General features: G+C 38.6%; 1 protein-coding gene across 1 annotated transcript in view; it reads left to right on the forward strand.

Annotated features, from left to right (window-relative positions):
- The first annotated feature begins 319 nt into the window (after window positions 1-319).
- The window catches only part of apba2b (amyloid beta (A4) precursor protein-binding, family A, member 2b), a 62,185-nt gene continuing 47,915 nt past the window's right edge, over window positions 320-14,589 (forward strand). The window contains 1 exon segment of the mRNA XM_034117143.1: window positions 320-470. The gene's annotated coding sequence lies outside the window, so the exon portion shown is untranslated.

The raw sequence follows: 14,589 nt of genomic DNA on the forward strand, positions 1-14,589 counted from the left end.
CGTATATTGTTCTATATTGTTCTCGCATGGTTACTACTTTTCCATCTTGGATTTAAATTAGTATATTTTTCGCTCTTGTTATTGAACATTTGGTTGTGTTTAAGCCTATTGCTGTTTGGTTCACTGTTCATGTGTTTTAAAGTAGAAAACAAATCTAAAAGAAATAGCGCAGATTTACAATATACATTTTTTATTTAACTTGCTAATACCGACGGGCCAGTTGTGTCTGTTATATTTTTCATATAATACGGTAACGGATTACTCTTTCTCCAGAGTACCGGTGTATCTGTCGCTGCTCGGGCGGGGTAGCTGCAGTGGGCTGATATGTGTTATACTCGTTCCGGGGCTGGAAGCACCGAGCTCCGTACGCTTTCTGTCCGTGAGACACACACTCGAGTGATGCGCGAACAGCCAGCACCATCCTTTACAAATCCAAAAAGGAGGTGACTTGATCAGCATATGTTCTCCAGGTAAGACATATTTTCCTTCGTATTAATCATTGGTAAACATCGATGGATGCTCAGTAAGCGAGGCTGTAGTGGTCCTCCTCCCAGGCACCGTACGGAGCACGGAGCGGTGCATGGATGCTGATCTGCCCAGCCTGTGGATTTGTGCTCAGCATCACTGTTAACAACAGGGCGGTGAGCTTTGAGCGAAAACGGTTATTGCTTTAAAAGTCTGGCATTTTATCCAGGCATTATGTATTCCTGATATGTTATAAGATCGGGTTGGACATCTGTACACACCTAATGCTACAATTATCGGTGATTCATACATGCGCATTCAGTCTACGCCTAAAATGATCGATTGTAGTTATTTTGCTATAGGCCTTTAGTGTCCCATGAGATGGGAAAGGTCATTAATGTTTTACACCTGCTTAATGGTCCAATTCCTATTCTGCATCGTTTTATTAAACGACACCTCATGTATGCTACTCAGACCTCTCCTTGTGGTGATGGCAAATACAATCCTATCTACTTATTTTCTTTAATATTACCTACCCTATACTTGTATAACATTTCAAATATGATTCAGTTAATCTTGTCCATGAAAAAATACTGAAGTTGAGAAGAGTGTAAGGTAAGCTACACACTCCTGCATCTAAGCCCCCCACATCTCGCCTCTGCTGAGAATACAAGTTGTTTAAGTGCTAAACGTTGTGCAATGCTCGTAGGTGTCTAAAGCCTATATTGGGTGGAGGGCTTGTGTGTCCTTTAGTGCCTGCTGTGTACTACTCTGTGCCAGTCCCGGCCACAGGGGAGGGCAGCTGCTGACAGGCGATGTGTCTGGCTCTTCATTGTTCACAGGGAGCAGGGGACAGGCTCACAAGGTCTGCAGTTTTATGTCCTTAGCTTCTGTCCTCCTCCAGTCATGCGGGATCCATTTCAGTGCCCATCTTCCACTTGTATGATGTCTTTGGACTGTCTGACATTTACAGATCAAGTCTTGTTTTGTTGGTTTCTTGCATAACATACATGTCCCTGGAGTTGGCACCACAGTGGAATACACAGTACATGCAGGCTTCATTAGGTTCATAGTTGTGGTGCAAGGCAAGACTTTTGTGTTTATTCGCACATTTAATTAATTAATTTGTTGATGTACTTGTACACTTTCATTCTGATAGAATAAAGTCAAAAGTAACGTTATTAATAGAAGATTGCTGAGAATAAAAACCCACATTGCAGTATATTTATTCATCTCCATACACCCAATATCATGTAGGCAAAAAAAGGTGTAATCGATTGAATCTTTTTCTCCTTTAAAAATGATCTACTAACCTGAATCTGTATATTTCTGTAAAACTCTGATGCAAACAAAGATGTAGAAAGGGGTCTGTATTGTGGGGAGTAGAGAGAGAGAACAAAGGCTGAGATGCAGCTGAGGTAGAGGATGATGACCTGCCCTAGAGGAGTGTAATGCATGGTTTTTAGAGAAACTGAAGGGCCCCTGGAGAGCCATGATGAAAACATATAAGCCATGATGGAAACCTATAAGTTCTTGGAGGATGCATCCAATATTTTGCCATGTGAGGATGATATGTTTTTATTTTCCTACCTCTTCTGTCTATGTCTTCCTCTGCACTGTCCTGTCTTTGAGTCACCTGATTTGTCTCCAATAGTCAGGGATAGTTTTCTGTATAGCACCTGCACTAAAGGACAAACACCCTCCCTGCAGCCTGCTGGGATCTTATTCCCGCTGCTGGCAGAAGAAGCTAAATTGAACTCTGGGGGAGGAAACTCAATAGGGACGGAGCCTCCAGCAATGCTTCACACATTTTGAAAAATAATAACTATCTGGATATGTATGATTTAAATCAATAACCTTTCAAGAGCATTCATCTAAATGCACTTGTTAAGAGAGTCTTGGCTAAACAAAAAATGTCCTTTAGCTGCCTTAGCGTCGTTGATGGCAGAGCAACAGGCAAATCATTATATATTACATAACATCTTTAAAGCTTTTCTCTATAAGCTATGGATTTCTGTATACCAAAAATGAACATTCTCTACTCTGTTCATAACATTAGTGAGGGCGGATACAACACTAGTTTGCCCTTTGGCAAAAACAAAAGATCCTGAGATAATAAAACCTACAGGGCTACAGGTAGGTGTTGATTTTCATGTTGCATAAAACTGTTAGAAAGGCAAAAAGGCAATTGAAACGATGATTAATGATGAGGCTTTTGTGAGATAAGTGGTGCTGCAGTGTTGCTACAGACAACTGTTTTGCTGTTGAGGGCTTTGTGTGAGCAATTAGAGGGAGCACATGTCAGTTGAACACAGGATTGAGTATGTAGAGGACAGGCTGTGAACCGCTGCTGCTGTGTTAACTAGAAAACTGGGACATGCTGAGGAATTAAAATTGAGAGGGGCTAGGTATATTTCACACTTCAGAGCTTGTTTGTTAATCCGTAAAAAAAAATGGTGTAAATGTTTACCTTATAGTTACAGAGGAAACTGCTGTGGTGGTGCATATGAATAATATATTTGTATTAATCAAAAGTTGCTTGTTTTTGGGATAATTCGATGAATTATTTTCCTTTTTATCAAATATCATTACATTTTCAAATTACAATTACAATCACCATTTATCCCACAGCCCAAAGTGTTATTGTTAAGTGCATGTTTAATCTTATACAAACATTGAACAAATGTGTTTAGTTACATTTATTTGAGAAAAATCCTTACATTTGAGATGCTTAAACCAGTAATTATTTAGCATTTCTCCGCATGACTAACAAAATGTTTTTATAATATCAAAGTTGATTACATTTCTATTGTCCAACTATTCAACTGATGTTTTCAGTTTAAATAAATGCCCAGTTTTGGACTTTAGACTCTAGTATCTGCAAAAAGCAAACAGTCTCTAAAACAGGATCAGGCAACATCTTTTGCAATTCTTCTTACGAGTCTACAGCCTCATATATTTTGTTGTTTTTGTTGTGAATGTAGGGTGCATTGCTACGCATTAGAAAATATTCCTAAGAGCATCATGGCTGCTGTCATGTTGTCCTTTGAGTTGTTCCATTATTCATCATCTGTGGAGGACTTATCTCACGATGACATCACCACTACAGTCTCTCACTGCAGCTCAGCTTCATAAACCAAAACAGCTCAACAATATTGTAGACATCCGATACAATTACTGTCATTTATGGATTTAGGTATATTAATTGTAACGGTCACATGTTATTGTACAATTCCTTCTAAGCTCTCACATCCCCTTAAATTATTATTTAATGATATTAACCTGATTGATAATCTCCCTGTCTGTGGTGACTCTGTGTCTAAATGCAGATGGGAAAACTCTTAACATTTTCCACTTGTAAAATATCACATCCAGACGAGTGTGCTGCCTTGTCAGGGGTATTCTCTCTTTGTAGTTTCATGTGGAAGTCAGCCATATCAAGCTCAGTTCAAAATAAAACCTAGGCAGAAACCTTTTTACGGACGGATAGAGGATCAGGGGAGAGAAAGAATTCAGAGCTGACTGAAGCATTTCACCTCTGCACTTCATGTCCCGATTGGAAATATGCTGAACCTTGCAGACAGTACTGGTTGTGTTTCATAAGGTAATTTAAAAAAGCACTGTAACCTTATATATCCACAGAGAAAGTACTTTGGGTCATCATCTTCAAATGCACAGCTTTGCTTGCTGTTCTGTTTGCACTGTAAGGTCTTACACCTTCTGGTTTTCAGCCTGTTGGCAGCTGTTTAGTTTAAACTTTTTTCTCAAGATTTATAGTTCAGTTTTTCTGGTTCACCCTTGGCCTTGGTTACAGCATCACTACTTAAAGATGTAAGGTAATTCGGCTGATGTTGTTTTAAATATCCACATTATATAATACATTTCACATTCTTCTACACAGGTGACCCGTGTATTCAAACATGTATCAAATGGGCCAAGCTACATTTACAGTCAGTTGTCTCTACAGCATGAATAACCTAAAGAGTCTGGGTCAGACCTTGTTGTCCAGCTCTTGACATTGTTTTAGTATCACACACATGAATATGACAGCCATGCAGTCTAACTCTATTTGTTTTGATAGTGCTGTCTTATTCGCTTTCAGTTGTTCCTTGAAAGTGGGATCTAGAGTACATTTCTGCCTCTGTCATGCATTTATTTATAAACCCACACAACACTACTTTGATTTGGAGAGAAAGCCATCGCCTATAGCTTTAATCCACTGGATGCCATTGATCTGAGAGGTCAAGCGTTTTTTTTGCTGAAGTGTTGACTTTTGGCCTTCGGGGTATACAATGCTACTTTTGCTCTTTACTAACAGTGAAAGGAAACATGAGAAAATACTTGTTACATTCTGTCGGAAATGGTGATATATTTTTTCATTGTTTGGACCGTCTTTAAAATACACGGTATACACTGTAAATATTTTCAACCTGTGGTCTAAAGCAGCTGATACTGTGGTCAACTTCTTACCCTGGTCGGTTTTTAGCTTTATGATGATAACATCTTTAAATATGACTGCAGATTTCTACAGTATCATGTCATCTCATACTGTAACATGCTGTGCTGAGCAGGGACTTTGTCCAGTTGCATTGTTGCGTGACGTTTACTAGCAAATACATTTTTTATTTGGTTGCCAATTGTCATGCTGCAACTTCAACAAAACCACCTTTGCTCAAACAATGGTCTTCACTATCCTAGAGGCACATAGGGATGTAAGGCCTATAAAATATGTTATTAAGATAAATTAAACCAACACACTTTTAAAAATAATGGAATCACCTGTCACAAACCTTCACTGCATGGGTGGTCAGATGGCACATGGGACTGCTCAGTGGCGTAACAAGGTTGTGATTGGCCCCGGTGCAAATATTGTTTTGCACCGCCTCTGCACCGGTTGCACCGTCGATAGTTACGCCACTGGGACTGCTTTATATTTTTGAATGGGTTTAATGCGTTAGGGTGTAAGAAAGTCAGAACAAAACTCTTTACATAGTACAACCAAAATGATAACTGAAACGAGACAACACACTACTTAAATACAAATATAATTAAAAAAAATATATAATAATCTCAGTTTTAACTCATTAAATCCAATCACTTGGTGGTTCGCTCCGGGCCCAAAGAAAATTCTGGTTTCCAAAATATTTTTGAGATATTAAAATTTGGGTCACAATTAAATGAACAATTCAAGTGTATTCTCTCTTCTCTCTGTCATGCAACCCAATGGGGTAATGTAATCAGTACATTCTTATACTTTTGGTGCCAAAACTATTTCACATGTAAGTAATACATTCAGTGTTTTAAATTAACTGTTTTTAATCTCTTTTCAAATACTTATTATTGAAGCAAAGAAAATAAACATCCGAATATACTGTATTTCTAACTTTTGTTATTGTTGTATGTCCCATGTGGAAATATGGAACCCTACTAAGATATGAAGAACGTGTTCTTTCCTGCCAGTTACTTAAATCTATGAATAATGAGTCTGGGAATATTCTAGTTTAAACTGCAGATCATTTTTCTGAATGCAGAGGTCTCCTCTAGAATCAATGAGTTGATGGGTGCACATCAGTTCACCCCTTTTTATGGCATTAGCATGTAAATGAGTCCAAATCAGTTTCACAGTGTGTGACTAAATCAGGTCACATTGGGAGGAAAAAATGTCTAAGAAAGAAAGTGAGAGAAGGAAAGAACTTCTTCCACTGTGCTTGGTGAAAGAGGAACCCATTCATAGCTGCATTAATCATGAGTGGCACTAAAAGAATCTCTGAGGCGACACCCAGAAAGAGAGAGCAAGAGAGAGGCATTGAAATAGTTTAATTTGTTAACTGGATCCGTCTGAATCCGTCTGCTTTCCCTTGACCTCTAATCTAGTTTTTAAGTTAGGTTGAGTTCTTAAACTAGCGATGCTAGGTTTGTAAAATGATGCGCCTATACATATCTTTGAAATGACAACTAGGCCAATAGCGAAGTTTTTGTTGTTATTTTTGTATTCCCCTTTTTCAACTATTCTTAAAAACTCCCTCTGCTATTGTCTTTCTAAAGTTCTTCTATAAAGGAGTTTCATTTCTGATCTCCCAAAACCAAAAGAAGACAAAATACAACTGTTACATATTACTGTGTAAAGTAAACTAATATGTGTATGTAAAAATGGTCGAGTCTTATGGCGCATTTCCACTACACGGTCGGCCTCGGCCACGCTCGGTACGGCTTGGCCGCGTTGGGCCGACTCACTTCATGCTGCGCTTCCATTACAGTTTAGGAACTGGGGTAGTTACTATAGTAACGCAGTGTAGGCGGAGCCGTGACGTCATCTTCAATGAGAACTCCAGAAACACAACACAGCCGTTAGCTGTTAGCACTCAGAGCTCACAGCTCCTTATATATGTTCAGAAACTCGACAAAAGTTAAACAAGTACACACCACAGACTGCCTGTGTCATGGTGAATACAGTCGCTGCTTTATTTATGTCTGTATAGGCCGTTGTTGTGAGTGTGGACGGTCGGAGCATATACTGCGTTAGCTTAGCCAATCTCCATCTAGAAAAACACAAATTTTAAAAGGTTTTTCGCCTGCCGTCTGTCTGCAGACTTGTCAAAGCATTAATTCATGGTTTTTACTAACCGGTATCAGTATGTTGTTACTTCGGCATCATTTTGAAACGTGTATTACAATTAAATCACGGTCAAATATGTCCATCTTGTTGTAGTTGTAGCCCTCTTGCCAGCGCTCCTCTCTCTAGTTTAGCATACTCAGCCCGACTCAGCCCTGTTTGTTGGCCCCGATAGAACCACAATTTTGTCGGGCCAGAAAAGAGGTGAAAAAGTGGCCCCGGGCCGTGCCGGGCCGTAACTAGGCCTAGTGGAAGCGCAACCAAAAAACGGGTACGGCACGATACGGCACGACACGGCACGCTTAAAGTGAGCTCCGCGCTGTAGTGGAAATGCGCCATTAGAGTGATAAAAGATCCAATAAGAGATTATTTAGCCTCAGAGCTCAGCTTACTATATCTTGAGTATTTTATCAGAATTGAACCAAAGACAAAATGGAGCCAAACCAGTACATTGATCTATGTATTTTGTGTTACTAGACAGTAGGGTGCAAGAACATGATAAATATACCCATACATATAGCTGAAAAAGCGGTCTACTGCACCAAGCCAGGGTGTATCAACTAACATACCGTATACTGTAAGGACCTGCCAGTGAAAACAAGCAGCAGCAGGTGTGCCAGGTGTTGTTGACATGATCATGAAGTACATATGCACACTACATATTTACTGACCAATGTAATAGATCATTTTGAAGATCAATCAAATCATCTTTATATGTTATTCTCAAAGGCCTCCTTTCACCTTACAACCTTTTCTGCTGTTTCTTAAAAAGGACTCAATTATTTGTCAGGACACACCTAGTATGCGTTTGCCCGTTTAGTTACACCTTTACTCTTTATCTTTACTGTCTCATTTGCAATTTTGCAGCCATTGTTTTGACATTTCAATCAATCAATGAGGTAGTTCATTGAGGTCCGCACATAGATGCTTCCAAAGACGCAACACTACATTTGTTAGCTTCAACTGTTCATCATTATCTTCGCTTTCTTAGGAGTTCCCAGCAAGTCTTTGAGAAACTTGTAGTGTGAGGGTGAGTGTGAGGGTGAGTGTGACGTAGGGCTGCTCAATTAATCGTATTTTAATCGCAATTACGATTATGGCTTGCAACGATTACGAAAACAACGTAAGCGCAATAAAACGATTATTATTATTATTACTTTTTCTTTCTTTTTTTAATTACATTTTTTTTTTATTGGTTTTTCAGTTGAATTATACTTAAAGTTCAGGGTAATCAACTGTTAAAAACATACTGTTAAAAAAAAAATTCTCCAATAGATTGATGTTTTCAAAGTAAATGGATAATTGTTTTTAATAATCGTGATATCAATTATTGACCCAAATAATCAAGATTATGATTTTTGCCATAATCGAGCAGCCCTAGTGTGACGTTACACGTTTGCATGCACTTCTCAAACAGCATTAAGTAATCCATTGCCACTTTGGACTAGGACTAGTCTTCTTCCAGAATTTATCTTTTAATTCGATTTTGAGATTTAAGCAGATAAATGAAGAAAACAAGCAGGTGTTCAATATGCATGGGATAATATAACAAAACCTGGAGTTTGTGTGTGATAGTGCTAGTGCGTTTATGCTTGATCCTAATACAAACATTTTTACCAACCCTCCTGCTGAGTTGCAAGTCATAACAGGACTCCTCTCCCTTGGTATGCTGTCATTTACCAAGCCAGCTCATTAGTTACCACATTTGTTTGAGCAATAGCATGACATTAGCATTTAGATGTGTAGAGAGCCTCACCTGCTGCCTTCAATGTTGAATTGCTCAGACAAATTCACATCTGGTGAATGTCTTCTCTCAACAGTTCCAAATAAACAATAATGTCTATAGTAAAAGTGGTAAATGTATTCCCATATACAATGCAGCATGCTGTTGTTATTCAAGCATGGCGAATATAAATCAGGCTGAAACTTGAATTGCTTTGGAGTCCCAGCCTCCGGGCCATTATTTCTGTAGTCGACATGTTTGTTGATTGACAGCACAGATGATTGTTTATCATTTGTGTGATAAAGTTGATGGCAAGCACCCAGATGGTTTGTTTTATCTGCGATGTGAGGTGTGCACAGCGAGGAGCAGAGAAACAGAGGACCATGTAAGTAGAAAAATAGAAGGGCGAGAAAGAGACAACGAAAACATTTAATTCTACAACTAAATCTAATAAGGACAAATATATTTTGAATTTTTTCAGCATTCTTGATCCACCGGGATGTTGATTCTCAGTGAGATCGGCAATACTAGCAACCCCTAAACCTTACAAGAATATGCCCAATTTAATGTTGATACAAAAAATATTAATGAATGCTGGTTTTTACTTTGATCCTTAAAAATAGGTTCTGCAAGATCTTCAACAATTAAGAAGACATACTTGGGAGTTAAAGTTAAACCTAATAATTTATTTCAGCGCTTTGTGTCACAATGTACATTTCCACTACATTAAGTATCTTGTATAAAAGCATGTGATTATGTTGCTTTTGATTGAGTTCCAGTCAGGCTTAGTTTTGAACATGAAACACCTTGATAAATCATTAAATAAGTCCAACCTCATCTGACGAGTAGTTGACAGTTTATTTTTTAAAGGTTGTAGAATTAATAACCTCACACATAACAAATACCTTCTTCCTTTCTCTTCTGACTGGAAGAAGGGTGTAAGGTTTTCTGAGAAGACAGCCACAAAGTGATGTGCAGACATTATCTATGCTACCATGCTGTTGTGTGTTCTGGTGTAGGTTGAGAAGTGACACCCCAGAACCTAGAGTAATACATCAAAGACCAGACTCAGCAGGTGCCTTTTTTATCTCTGGCCCAAACATTCCTCTTTGTATTGCAGTGGTATATAGTCCAACGCTTTATTGCTATTTCTCACTCGCCTCATGGGTTACTGTATTGTCTTTTATAACCCTTTAGCACTGTCAACAAGCAGATATTGTGGATGTGCCTTCTATTTGTGGGTCCATTCTCTAGTTTGGTGGATGGAAACAAGGTCAAACCTCGATGATGAAACAATACATCAGGGGATTTTCTAGGGCACTTCAGCAGTGATATGTGTGATATGTATATGTTATAGTCTAAATGAAAATCGGTGCAGTAGCACACATTTTTACATGGATGTCAATATCAAGGCGTTATTGGAGACTAGCTGCTTTGAAACCCTGATATCTGTTGAATTAAGGTTTTTAATGTAGGAGTAGGTTAGATTTGTATTGGACGCTGAGTATATTTTAAATCTTGCATTTATTTCTCTACACACAAATATGTTATGTTTCATTTACAGACCTTAGCTGCTGACATTATCCTGGCTGTTTTGCATGCTTATGTGTTCAATGAAATCGTCCCCTTTTTGGAGAATTGTGAGCAAATGGCTTTCAGTTTCTGAGAGATAAACAGTAAACATAAAGTCAGTTGACAATTAATATTGTGGTGTTTTATCTTAAATGCAGCCAGGGGGTTCACACCCACAATATAATGCTGAATAATGCTGACATCAGTATTGCTGTTGGTCTGTGTATTTTAGTGTATTATTGTCTGTGCGCTTTTTTGTTTGTCCTGTTAGGTTTGTGTTTTCCATGTGTTCAGACAACATTTCTGTGAATCACTATACATCTAGACACAAACAGGCAACACTAAACAGGTATAACACTGGGTTAACTCATTGCCAAAGTACTGCATCACAAAGTGTCCTGTATCTTCAGATTTTGTTTCAGGGGGCATTGCAAGAGAGGTTCCACACCTCAGAAATAAGATCAGAAACAGTTGGTTGTTTTTCCAATCCAATCCAATCCACTTTATTTCTATAGCACATTTAAAGACAAACGAGTTGAACAAAGTGCTGTACATCAACAACTGTATACAAACATAGCATAAATACATAAAAAACAGACAGGACATGAAACAAATGTAAAACACGAGACAATGAAACCAGATCAAAAGCCACCGACTGAACGTGACGTAAAAACAATACAAAACACTAATAAGATAAAAACCCAAATTTAAAAGCACAAGTGTCATACCTGGTCTGTAAATGCAAGGGAAAATAAGTGGGTTTTTAAACGAGATTTAAAAACAGGCAGAGTTGGAGCAAGTCTAACCTGGAGGGGCAATTCGTTCCATAATTGTGTAGCTGCAACAGCAAAGGCTCTATCTCCTCGCTGCTTTAACCTTGTTTTAGGGACGGCCAGAAGGAGTCTGTCAGCAGACCTCAGTGACCGTGTGGGTGTGTATGGTTTTAAAAGATCTGCCAGGTACGGTGGGGCTAAACCGTTTAGGGCTTTGTTTGCAAACAATAACATTTTAAATTGTATTCTAAAATTGACTGGTAGCCAATGTAAAGAGGCGAGTAGAGGCGTAATATGTTCACGTTTTTGTAGTAGATGCTAAAATTAGAGCCATCTCGACTGACCCCACAGCCTCGGATGAGTTGAGGCAAGCTAAGGAATTCTAATCAGAGGATTAATATAATAATTTCGTTATGAAGAGGTCACTTGAATAATGTTGCATTGGATGTGTCCCTCATACCCGTGACTGCTAAACAACGCTGAGAGTAAAGCTGAAGGTCAGGACAATTTGTTCATGTCTGCTCTGCCGTGGAGCCCCCTCATTCCATCCTCTGTTCCATCTTTACGTGCCTCAGGTCTGTAATTCAGAAAAGAGAGCTTAGTTATTGCTCTGGGACAGGAGGTCAAGATAGCATGGCAGTGAGCAACCTTGTAAAATTGTTGATGGGTTGTAAAATGCCAGGGAACAGCTTATGCAAATGTTTTAGAGTGAACAGGGCACTGTAAACTTTTGCCTGCCATGAGGGAGGGAGAAAAGAGATCAATGTAGATAGATGGAGACGACTCTCATGAGCTGAGACGTAGGTGTGCATACAAGCGTGAAGTGTGTATTTGTCAGCTTGTTTTTATGTCTACTGGCTCAATGCATCTGCATTGATGCATTGCATAGAATGGAGGTCTGCAGACAATTCTCAGTAACATGTCTTCTCTGTTTCTGGAAGAACAAGGGAAGTAATCATTATCGTCGTATCTCTTCAGACTGATTCTGTATTTTACACCATATCAAATAATATCTGTTTTACATAACGTTAGTCTTAGATTTTCACATTCCACATGTCTCCTATTTCACTGAAAAGTCCATTATGAGTGTATGACCTGCAGGTTTTACATCACACTTATGTCAATTGCTGAGCTGTAAGGAGAACACAGAGATCCCCCCCCCCCCCCCCCCATCCCTTTGGACATATAATTTACTCACTAGTGTGAATGATCAATATCAGCAACAGACTGCAGGTCTGTTTTTTCCCATTGAGTCCAGTCTCAATTCTTTCAATTCCTGCCAGATATCATCTAGAAGTAGTGTTTTTGTATTGCCACTGAGTAAATGGGCACTCTGCTGTTTATTCTGTGACATTGAGAGTGGTAAGATTAACTGTTAAAAGTGTATGTCCATATACAGGAATGAATCCCTAATGTTATCCAATGTTATTGTAAGAGCTTGTGTTAATGAACCCAATACTCATTTCAGAATAGAGCTTGAACCTGAATTAACTTTATGGAATCTCCTTTAACAATAGGAGGCAGGGCTCTGCTGCCGGAGGGCGGCCCAATAGCTGATGTTAACTAGCTTGCTTCCTGCCGATATCAACATGGATTTGTCTTTCAATTTATTCCGCTCACCATTTATAATCTGCAAAGCAAACATTGTGTTTCAGAGATTGTTTGGGGAATTAAAACGATGCTTCATGGTTTTGTGTTAGACAAATATCACTCGTCACCGGCTTGGTCTTCAATATCAGGATACATGTATTTACTATCCTTGCAAGAATGGAAGTAGTCATCATCACACACAGAGCTGCATGGGACAAATAGTTTCCAGAACAGTGTCCTTCACATGCTTTATATACAAGAGAGGGTGTTATTCAGTCACAAGATGCAGAATACCGGTTCAAAGCAGTATTCAATGTTTAGTTCAGATTAGCTAAGGCACACGTAAGCAATAAACATGACAGTCACATGCCTATCTCCATAGAGGCTGAATCATAATGTTAATCGTAGTCACATAGCTATCATATGCCTAAAACAGTGTGTCCTGACACTCTTCTAGGTAATCATACATCCTGTTACGTACACAGCTAGGGCGTTTGTTATCATGTGCTACTCTGATATTAGAAGAGTACATTCAGTATTTTCCCAACATTTTGTTATATGGACATTTTAAATACTGATTCAGAATTATGTAAAATACAATTTCTGGTACATGGTATGTAACAAATAGATATCCTTTTTATTTTCAAATAATTACGCTAAAATAGACTCCTATCCTTAATCTTTTAGGACTGCCAGTATTGCTTCTTGACGTTGGGAAAGGTATTGGGGGGGAGAGAGTTAAACGAAGTTAAGGGGTCTCAGTGTTTCCCCTATACATTCAGCAGCGGCACAGCGAGACAGAGAGAGAGCGCGAGAGAGCTAGAGAGAGCACACCTTTATCTATTTAATATAGTTGTAAAAAATAAAGTAAGAATTAAAATCATTCCAATGTGTACTATAGGACAGTAAAAAACAGATATCTAAAAACAGTTTAAAAGGGGAGTGATTAGTAAAATATGCATAAATAAAAAGAAAGAATACTAAATAGGTAACATAAAATAAGAATACACAAGTTTAAATGATTTGTTATTGGTTGTGATCATATTCTAAAGATGTTTGGATTATTGAAAAGTATACAGCTCCTTTTCATGAGTGTTGAGAGCTGTATCCATAAATTCATTTTCATTTCATTTCCATAAATACATTTTTGCAAAGTGCACCAGATTGATGCATTTAACTTCAACATTTAAAAAAAAAAAATCATCCCGGGGGTGCATGCCCCCGGACCCCCCTAGAGGATGTGAGGTCCACCCCAAAATAAAGCAGGTTAAAATAATTAAATTGTATACATTTTATTTTGATTGTTTGTTATGTGGATGTGTAGTATTTGTGTTACTGTATGTTCAATAAAGGTGATTTAGCAAATTACACGTGTAGAGCCTCAAGAGCCTTTCTTGTGCTGGCAGACACATACTGTAGAAACATTTTTGCGGGGCGCACTTCGCACGCGCACACACTAAAAAATATGTGCGCTGGGCTCGCGTGCCCTAGCACCGCTGCTATGACTCCATCCTAGGGGAAACACTGGGTCTTATAATCCGCTCATTGATCTCTATAAATGACCTAGTCGGTACTTGATGACATGCTAACGTGACTGTGTAGTTTGTGGGTTGAATGCTATCAACGTATTTTTACAGTAAAGCAAAAAGAACTCCTGAATACTATCAGGAGTGATCTATGATTACATTTCTAGGAAACAAGCACTAAACTATTACTGTTTGCTTCACTGTATCCGAGATAGTCAGCACCAACAGGAAATGAAGTTATGCTACTGTATGGCTCAAGATTCCTCTTCCTCAAGAATATTCTCTTTCTTTCTAGTTTTTAACACTTTTGGTTGGTCGTTGATGTAA

The sequence above is a fragment of the Trematomus bernacchii genome, unplaced genomic scaffold (genome assembly GCF_902827165.1).
Source record: "Trematomus bernacchii unplaced genomic scaffold, fTreBer1.1, whole genome shotgun sequence".
Taxonomy (NCBI): Eukaryota; Metazoa; Chordata; class Actinopteri; order Perciformes; family Nototheniidae; genus Trematomus; species Trematomus bernacchii.